The following is an 11,184-nucleotide window of genomic DNA, read 5'->3' as shown; positions in this document are numbered from 1 at the left end:
TTGTGGGTGAAACATACAAAAAAATTAAAAGAATGAAAATACAAAAAATTACTTTCCTTTCATGCCTAAAAAGTTTTTCAATAAGAGAAGTGATTGGAAGATTATGCATTGAAGAAGTGAGGGTCGACCTTGAGCACTTGTGTTCATGCTCATGGAAACAATGTAAAACTTTTCATGGAAACTTCTCTGAAAATAATTATCTCATTGTATATATCCATTGTATTATAAAAATAATTTGCCAAGCTTTGGTTTTAGGATGATTAGATTGCTTGTTTACTATGTACAGTACAAAAACAGAAACTTTCGCTGTAGTGCGAGAATTTACATTTTTTACTGGAAAGTCAAACGGGTCTGTAACTTTTTGCACATTACTTCTGTACAAATTTTTTAAATTTTCATATTTTAAAAAAAAAATTGGAGTTACAGAAGTTTACTAAACTTCCAGATTACTACAGACTGTCCTGTTTTTGACAGATTCTGTTTTCTATGTGTTGATCACTTATTTTGATGAATCTATGGGTAGTATCGGGGGGGGGGGGGGGGTATGAACCATGGTGAAGTTGTAATACAGTAGATAAAGTGCTAATATGAAATTGGAATGAGTTTGGAACAGTACCTAAAGGTAGTGATTTGCTTTAGTATACTAACGGATCTCACAAAGTTTTTCTTAAGTTTTTGTGGATGAAGTGTTCGAAGAACGAGGAGTTACCGATGTGAGAAGAATAAAGAGAGGCAGGAGTTCAAGCTTGGGGATTCCCAAGGCACCCCACTTAAATATTCCAAGGATACTCAAGCATCTAAGCTTGGGGATGCCCCGGTTGGCATCCCATCTCTCTTCTTCAACAATTATTGGTACACCTCGGTTTTTGTTTTGTTCACATGATTTGTGTCCTTTGTGTTTTTGTTTTTCCTTTAAGAACCATGCTAATATGAGATATCCCTTCATTTATTCATAGAATACTTCATGTGCTTCACTTATATCTTTTAAGTATGATCTTATAGAATTGCTCTTTGTGCTTCACTTAAATCTTTTTGAGTATGGTTTTATAGAATACTTCGTGTGCTTCACTTATATATTTTGAGCTTGGATATTAGTTAGTCTATTTTAATTGTAGAATGCTCCATAAACTTCACTTATATCTTTTGGAGTATGAATAATACTATCATCTAAAGTGGATTTGGAAGAGTTTCGTCTTTAGTTAGTAATGATTCCACTATTTCGGAAGAGATTCCAATTGATTATGAAAACAAAGTTGCTATCCATGATGATTATTATGATAACATGTATGCTATAAAGAATAATGTTAACCATGAAACTTGTCATCATGATTTCAATTTTCAATTGGATTATGCCTCACATGACCGTTATTTTGTTGAGTTTGCTCCCACTATTTCGAATGAGAAGAATTTTGCTTATGTGGAGAATAGTACAATTTCTATGCTTATAGATCATGAAAATAATGCTTTATGTGATGGTTATATTGTTGAACTTATTCATGATGCTACTGAAAATTATTATGAGGGAGGAATACATGCTTGTAGGGATTGCAATAATATCAAGTTTCCTCCCTATGTGCTTAAAGTTTTGAAGTTATACTTGTTTTGCCTTCCTATGATAGTTGATTCTTGTTCCTATAAATTATGTGCTCACAAAATTCCTAGGCATAGGAAGTGGGTTAGATTTAAATGTGCTAGTCATATTCTTCATGATGCTCTCTTTATGTCTCAATTCTTATCTTTTATGTGAGCATCATTGAAATCATCATGCCTAGCTAAAAGACATTAAAGAAAAGCGCTTGTTGGGAGACAACCCAATATTTACCCTTACTGTTTTCGTGTGTTTACATGATTAATCTACTGTAGTAATCATGTTTTATATCTTTTCTTTCAATAAAGTGCCAAGTAAGACCTTTGGGAAGACTTGGGTGAAAGTTAATGTGATCTTGCTGTAAAAAACAGAAACTTTGCGCTCACGAGATTAGCTGTCATTTTTTTACAGAAGAGTGCTTTTGAGTTTATTATTTTTGCAGAGGATTAATAGACAAATTCCTCACGTCCACAAATTTATTTCATAATTTTTGGAGTAGCAGAAGTATGGTTGCCGTTCAGATTATTACAGACTGTTCTGTTTCCGACAGATTCTGTTTTCATTGCATAGTTTGCTTGTTTTCTAGTTTCTATGGCTTAGATTTCTCAATATATATTGTAGAAATGATATGGTAAAGTAGGCATTGTGTGATAACAATTATTAACCTTGTCTTTTAAAGTAACAAGGTGAATGGTTTACTCTTTATCATACTAACCTATCTCACGAAGTTCCGTTAAGTTTTGTGTGATTGAAGTTTTCAAGCTTTGGGTGAGATATCGATATGAGGATAATAAGGAGTGGAAAGACCCTAAGCTTGGGGATGCCCAAGGCACCCCAAATTAATATTCAAGAAAGACTCAAGCGCCTAAGCTTGGGGGTGCCCCGGAAGGCATCCCCTCTTTCGTCTTCAAAACTAAAGGTATACCTTACTCGGAGCTATATTTTTATTCGTCACATGATATGTGTTTTTCTTGGAGCGTATTTTCAATTTTACTTGCTGTTTGAATAAAATCATTGGATCTGAAATCTTGAATGAAAAAGAATCCTCCCATGGCTAGTCAATTATTTGACTACTCAGTGTTCTTCACTTATATCTTTTTGGAGTAGTTTGTCATTTACTCACGTGCTTCATATATATCCTATGAGTAAATGGTTGAATGAATTGAATATCATAAATCTGAATTTATATACGTTTCATATGCTTATAACATGGGGAGTAATGACTTCACACATAATGAGTATAGGTAGTAAACTTATTGAAAGTTAGCAAACGCAGAATTGGTCACTTGAACAATTCATGAAATAATATTGAACAAAGTGAGAATTCACATATAAGTATACTATATTGGACATCTTTTGTAATTGTGGCCACTCATTAAAATATGACATGCTAAAAAAGTTGATGTTGGAGAAGGAAGACAACTTAATGCGTTATGTTTTCCTATATCCGAAACGTTATATTGTTTTGGATCATCCAACATGTTGAGCTTGCCTTTCCTCTCATGCTAGCCAAATTCTTTGCACCAAGTAGAAATACTACTTGTGCTTCCAAACATCCCTTAAACCAGTTTTGCCATGAGAGTCCACCATACCTACCTATGGATTGAGTAAGATCCTTCAAGTAAGTTCTCATCGGTGCATGCAATAAAAATTGCTCTCTAAATATGTATGATCTATTAGTGCAAAGAAAAGAAGCTTTATACGGACTTGTGATAGGGAAGAAATAAAAGCGACGGACTGCATAATAAAGGTCTTTATCACAAGCGGCAATATAAAGTGACGTTCTTTTGCATTAAGATTTTGTGCATCCAACCATAAAAGCGCATGAAAACCTCTGCTTCCCTCTGCGAAGGGCCTATCTTTTACTTTTATCTTCTACCCTTATACAAGAGTCATGGTGATCATCACCTTTCCTTTTACACTTTTTCCTTTGGCAAGCACTTTGTGTTGGAGCGATCCGGATATATATATATATATATATATATATATATATATATATATATATATATATATATATATATATCCACTTGGATGTAGGTTTTCATAAATTACTATTGTTGACATTACCCTTGAGGTAAAAGGTTGGGAGGAGAAACTATAAGCCCCTATCTTTCTTTGTGTCCGATTAAAACTTTGAACCCATAAATATCACATGAGTGTTGGCAATTGTGAAAGATTAAATGATAGTTGAGTATGTGGAGTTTGCTGAATCAAAGCTCTTACATAGACCCTTCCCGAAAATAAGATGAATTATAATTGTTTGATGACTAAGAGCACTGTTTGTTAGTTTTCAAGAAAGTTTATGATCTATACTTTAACATGTGAATAGCTTGTTACTTGATCATGAAAATTTTTATGAGATGAGCTACTACTATGACATATAATGATGCTAGAAAAGGTGATTGAAATTATCATTGATCAAACTTGTGCACCTGCTGGCATTCACACTTCATAAATTATTTCTTTTATCATTTACCTACTCGAGGACGAGCAGGAATTAAGCTTGGGGATGCTGATACGTCTCCAACGTATCTATAATTTATGAAGTATTCATGCTATTATATTATCCATCTTAGATGTTTCATATGAATTTATATGCTATTTTATATAATTTTTGGGACTAACCTATTAACCTAGAGCCCAGTGCTAGTTTCTGTTTTTTCCTTGTTTTTGAGTTTTACAGAAAAGGAATACCAAACGGAGTCCAATTGACGTGCCAATTTTTGACAATTTTTTATGGACCAGAAGAAGCCCACGGAGCATCGGAGATGGACCAGAAGAGTCCCGACCCGTCCACGAGGGTGGAGGGCGCGCCCTACCCCCTGGGCGCGCCCCCTATCTCGTGGACGACTCAGAGACCCCCCCCCTGACGTGAAACCGACGCCAAAAATTCCTATAAATACAGAAACCCCCAGAAAATACCCTAGATCAGAAGTTCCGCCGCCGCAAGCCTCTGTAGCCACGAGAAATCAATCTAGGCCCTCTCTGGCACCGTGCCGGAGGGGGCCTTCATCACCGGAGGCCATGGAGGAGGATCCCGGAGAGGCCATCATCGCTATGAAGGCCAAGGACCAGAGGGAGAACCTCTCCCCATCCAGGGGGAGGCCATGGAGGAGGAAGCACAAGGGGGAGAACCTCTCCTCCTCTCTCTCGGTGGCGCCGGAGTGCCATCGGGAGGGGAATCATCGCCGCGGTGATCATCTTCATCAACATCACCATCATCATCTCTTTTACGCGGTCCACTCTCCCGCACCCCGCTGTAATTCCTACTTGAACATGGTGCTTTATGCCACATATTATGATCCAATGATGTGTTGCCATCCTATGATTTTTTGAGTAGATATCCTTTGTCTTTGGGTTGATTGATGATCTAGATTGGTACGAGTTGTATGTTTTATTTTGGTGCTGTCCTATTGTGCCCTCTGTGTCGCGCAAGCGTGAGGGATTCCCGTTGTAGGGTGTTGCAATATGTTCATGATTCACTTATAGTGGGTTGCTTGAGTGACAGAAGCATAAACCCGAGTAAGGGGGTTGTGGCGTATGGGATAAAGGGGACTTGATGCTTTAATGCTATGGTTGGGTTTTACCTTAATGATCTTTAGTAGTTGCGGATGCTTGCTAGAGTTCCAATCCAAGTGCATATGATCCAAGAAGAGAAAGTATGTTAGCTTATGCCTCTCCCTCATATGAAATTGCAATGATGACTACCAGTCTTGTTAACGATTGCCTAGGATAATTCCGCACACCGACCCATCATTATTCCACACTCACTATTTATAATATTTAGTAATATATTCTAACTTTATGATAACAACACCTACTTTTATGTTTTAGCTCTCCGATATCATGCAAAGTTATCCTCTTCATACCCACAACATAGTTTTATTTCTCGTTTCTAGTTGGAAGCAAACGTTCGATGTACGTAAAGTCGTATCAGTGGCAGATTGGACTTGAGAGAGTACTGATCTTACCTTTAGCTCCTTGTGGGTTCAACACTTCATACTTATCACTTCCACCTTTGGGAATTGCTACGATGATTCCCTGCACTTGGGGATTATCAGGGCTCAATCACATTGGAGGTCGTCTTCGGTTCGTCGGACAACTTCCGCAGCGAAGACTTGATCTTCGACATCGTCCCCTTCCGAAGTGGCTACCATGCACTGCTTGGACGAACTGCGTTCGCTCGCTTCAATGCGGTCCCGCACTATGCCTATCTCAAACTCAAGATGCCCGGACCACGCGACGTTATAATAGTCAATGGAAACATGGAACGCTCCCTCCGTATGAGGAGCACACCATGGCCCTGGCAGCGGAAATACAGGGTGGCCTTATCAAGCCAACTATTACATCGGCGGCCAAGTCCCTGGACACCGTCAAACGAGTCCGGACTACCCCACAGTACGACAGTCCAGCTCGTTAGGGGCTCGATTAGCAATTCGGCCTCCATCTCAGCCCCTACCAAATTGTGGCATATGTACCACGCGTACATAATTACGCACTAAAGATACCATGGGAAAGGATGGAGGCATAATAAAGATAAGGTCCACAATACGGCTAGACCCTATCAGGACACTCATATTTCTTTTTTCTCTTCTTTTTATTTTTCCAGGTTCTTTACAACCCACATCACCCTTTCGACGGTACCAAGGCCTCTTTTCGAGGCCTATTATAAAAACCTGATCGAGGATCCTCTCGAAGGACAACACACCACGGAGGAAAGCAGCATAGACGCGTGGCAGAGTATCTAAAGGGTCTTTAAAGATCACCTCATCCGTTTTCAGGACACATACACAGCTTTCCCTTGTGCCCGGCATGTAAAATAGCCTTGTTGCTTACTGCACTATTTGTACCAATACGTTTTGACGTATCAATCAGACTATAATGGAAATGGTTTCTAACCCAACCTATGCGGTACTGGCCTACCTTTTCATCCGTATTCTCCTGTTTTTGTCCAATTGTCATGTACACCTTGGTACGACTCAAATCGCGAGGGGCTCTATTGAGCCACGTACATTTCCTAAATACTAAATAAAGTCCGAACACTTTTATAGTACAATTCGGCGTCCCGAATATAGCATTATATGCATCGGCTCCGAATCATGTCTTTGGTCAATAGTTGGGTTGCCCGGCTCCTGTGGTTACTACCTTACGTTCCGCTTGTTCGGCTAAGGTAGTAGAGGGAGAACTACTGCGATTGTGTTTCCGGTTCATCCGGACAAACACCTCAGTAGAGAAAGCCAAAAACTGACTGTCATGATGTGGCGAGCGCTAGTCAGCTATTCGGTGACTAAGTATAAATATCTTGCGATTTTTTCTCCACATTATGCGATAGGCCAGCCTCAACCCGGCCGGGCATTCACAACACCCAAGTTTGGATAATCGAACAATACTAGGGGCTGCGCCCACACTCACATTGTAAAACTCCTATGGCTAAGTGAGAGCGATAAAGCCACATAGTCCGATTGCCTGGTTCGCCGCACTAACACCCCCTTCACGGACCAAGACGTTGGGTCAAGTGTGTTTAAGTGCTATCTCGAACACCCCCGTACTACCTACATGGGGGCTGAAGCCGACGACTGGCCAACCCTCAGATGTCATAAACAGCCGCACATGAGGAGATATTTTAAAGTAAAACAAGCAACATATCATACATAAGCCTTGTTTCATAATATAGGATTGGACAACATAGATACATTCATTCAAAAATAATGTCTTTCGAACACTGGCCCTCTACAATACGGGATCCTTCTAGGACATCATCGAAATACCGCTCCGGTGTGCGGTGCTCTCTGCCTGCGGGCGGTCCCACGGTTGCGAGCTTGACGGCGTTCATCTTCGCCCACTGCACCTTGACACGGGCGAAGGTCATCCGCGCACCTTCGATGCAGACCGGCCGCTTTACAGCATCAAGTCGGGGGCAGGCATTGACCGGCCGCTTCACGAGCCCGAAGTAACTGTTGGGTATGGGTTCGGCAGGCCACAAACGGATTATAAAATCCTTCATGGCCAATTCGGCCATCCTATGCAGTTCGGTCAGCTGTTTCAGCTGATCATTGAAGGACACTGGATGCTCTGGCGCAAGGTATTGCGAACAGAACAGCTTCTCCGTTGTGCTCCCTTCTTCGGCTCGGAAGAACTCCGCAGCGTCACAACACTCCGAGGAAGATCTGCAAACGCTCCTGGAGAACTCCAAACCCAGGTCAGTAAGATGTATTTCTTCCTCACAAATTTGCTCTGCATATTAAAGGCCTTACCAGCCGCAATTTGCATCGCCTCTTGGATCTCCCGGCAGGCGTTTTGGGCTTCAGTCCGGGCCTCCTGAGCACTCTGGAGGGCCTTAGCAAGTTCAGATTTTTTTTATCCAAAATCTTGCACTCTAAGGACTCACATTTTCTTATAGCATCCTTGAGCTCTTGCTGGACTTCCTCCACCCTTGAATCATGCTTTAGGCGGGTGTCTTGTTCCTCCTCCGCCTCTTTCTTAGCCTCGGCCAGTGTGCTCTTGAGGGTCTCGACCTCAGACAAGTCAGCTGTGAGCAAAGCTATAACACTCATTTAGATGACAAATTATTGCTGATATTATTTCATTCGCATTTTTGGTATTACATACCTTGCTTTTCCGCTAACTTTCGCCTCAGCTCAAACGCTTCGGCGGCATGGGAAGGTGACGCCTGCATCGCAGCCTGTTTGATTGTTAATCTCCTGTACGAGTAATTAGATTTTTTTGTTCGGCCTTTCTTTATGAACACCGAACAGAGTCTCAGGGGCTACTATCTATACACAGATATTTTTCTCATATAGTTAAAAGGCATTATACTACATACCTCAAAGCCTCTCAGAAGGCTAGTATAGGCCTCGTTCAATCCACTTTTAGCGGACCAAACCCTTTCAACCACCGTACCCATAAGGGTACGATGTTCTTCCACAATGGTGGCACCCTGAAGCGCTTCCACTAGAGTACCCGGCGCCTCCGGATTGACAGAGGTCGTCAGTGGATTTGGCACACCCCCTTCTTTCGAAGAAGGCTGCTCACCTGATTCCGGAGCCGTATGGGTCTCCGGAATAATGTCCGGCTGTGGGCCGAATTGGGCATGGCCCCCGTCGCTAGTCTCCATGGGGGTCGGTGCCCCATGTTTCTGGCAGCAGAGGTATCGCCCTCTGGCACCACCTCGACGGCTTCCCGCACCTCTCCCTGACCCGGAAGGGTCCTTCGGGACAGCACTTCATCATTGTCCGTAGCTTGGGGGGAAGAGGCCGGCGGAGGTGACCCACTATCCATCACGTTCAGATCCAGCGAATTCCCCGAAGATGAGGATTGCTGGGGGTGGACGCGAGCCGGACTGCAGCACATAATTCAGTATATTACAATCACAAGGCGGAAAGGTATGTAAGTACAAGTGCCTTCGGGGTACTTACGATCCGGCCAGGGGCTTCGGCCTGGGGCGCCACTCATCGGCGTCCGATTCGGAGTCATCCGTGAGGGAGATTCTTCCTTTCTTGGACGCCTCCGCCTCTAGATCTGCGGAAGCCCCCCTTTTCTTCTTTCCCCCCTTAAGGGGAGAATTACTCTCTTCCTCCTCCCCTTCGTCTTCGTCAGGGGAGGAGTGAGTCTTGGTGTCTTCGGACACTACGTCCGAAGCGCCTTTACGACGGAGGCCACTTTTGGCCTCCTTGCCCTTCTTCTTGGCCTTCTTTTCCGGCGCCTGATAGGGCGCCGGAACCAGCATCCTCGTCAGCAGAGGGATGGTTGGGACTTCGGGTAGCGGAGCCAGACAGTGAATCCGCTCCGCCTTCTTCGTCCAGCCCTGTGGGAGGAATGGAAAGCTTAGCATGCCCCTTGGATTTACAAGTAGTAAGGTTATCATAAAAACTTACGGGAGACACTGCGTGAGTACAGTCGAGGCCGAGGTCATCGGTCGTTTTTGGCCACGTCTTTTGGGTCTTGAACAGCAGCTTGCACATGTCTTCGTGCTTCATGCCGAAGAACCACTGCAGGGTCCGGGGACCGGTCGGGTCGAACTCCCACATGTGCTGAGTCCGGCTTTGGCAGGGGAGAATCCAGCGAAAGAGCATTACCTGGATCACGCTGGCAAGACTTGTATTCTTGTCCACCATACTCTTGATGCACTTCTGCAGCATCGTCACCTCGTCGGACGACGCCCAGTCCAGGCCCTTATTGAGCCAGGATGTAAGCCGCATTGGAGGCCCGGACTTGAACTCGGGGGAAGCGGCCCATGTGGAGTCGCGGGGTTCCGTGACATAGAACCACTCTTGCTGCCACCGCTTCACGGTCTCCACAAAGGTACCTTTGGGCCAAGTGACGTTGGGGAGCTTGCTCACCATGGCGCCGCCGCACTCCGCGTGTTGACCATCCACCACTTTTGGCTTCACATTAAAGACCTTGAGCCATAGGCCGAAGTTGGGAAGGATGCGAAGGAATGCCTCACACACGACGACGAACGCCGAAATATTGAGGAAGGAATTCGGGGCTAGATTATGGAAATCTAGCCCGTAGTAAAACATAAGGCCGTGGACGAAAGGATGGAGGGGAAACCCTAATCCGCGAAGGAAATGAGGAATAAAAACCACCCTCTCGTGGGGCTCCGGAGTAGGGACGATCTGCTTCTTGGCCGGAAGCCGGTGGGCGATTTCCTTGGCTAAATACCCCGCTTCCCGAAGCTCCTTGATGTTCCCCTCCGTGACGGAGGAGGCCATCCACCTACCCTGCACTCCAGATCCGGACATGGCTAGAGTGTTTTCTGGGGACGGAAGGGATCGAAGCTTGGGCGCTGCAGCTCGAGGGAGGATGGGCTGAGGAAGAAGAAGGCGTGGGGTGAAAAGGTGGATTCTTATCTCCTTATAAAGGCAGTGAATATAGAGCGTCTCCCCACGAGCATCAAAACTCGCCTATTCCCAAGGGGTCATGCGAACGGCACGGTTGGATTACCCAAACTTGTATTGATGGGAAACCCGTAATAAGGGGACACGATCTTTTGCTTTGACAAGACGTGTCATCGGGGATTGCATCTTGAAACGCGAAATGGGAGAAACGATTCAAAATAATGAGGAGGCTGGATGTAACATCTCGCCAGCGGAATTGTCCGTGTAGACATATCGTGTTTTGTGATTAAGTATTATGCCCTGTGGCAGTGATATTGTGACTGTTAAACAGAACCGGATATAGTTCTTGTTGATCAACTACTTTGGAGTATTCGGAGGAGGAACCCGTCTTGCAATGCCGAAGATAATCTGCGCGCCGGACACATCGCCATTGAAGCCTGGTTCAGGGGCTACTGAGGGAGTCTTGGACTAGGGGGTCCTCGGGCGTCCGGGCTATATGACATGGGCCGGACTCATGGGCCGTGAAGATACAAGATGGAAGGTTTTCCCCCGTATTCGGATGGGACTCTCCTTGGCTGGAAGGCAAGTTTGGCGTGCGGATATGTAGATTCCTTTCTCTGTAAACCGACTCTGTACAAACCTAGCCCCCTCCGGTGTCTATATAAACCGGAGGGTTTAGTCTGTGGAGGCAATCATAATCATATAGGCCAGACATCTAGGGTTTAGCCATTATGATCTCGAGGTAGATCAACTCTT

Source organism: Triticum aestivum, chromosome 3D (assembly GCF_018294505.1).
Source record: "Triticum aestivum cultivar Chinese Spring chromosome 3D, IWGSC CS RefSeq v2.1, whole genome shotgun sequence".
In the NCBI taxonomy this organism is placed as follows: Eukaryota; Viridiplantae; Streptophyta; class Magnoliopsida; order Poales; family Poaceae; genus Triticum; species Triticum aestivum.
This window is presented reverse-complemented; position numbering follows the sequence as displayed.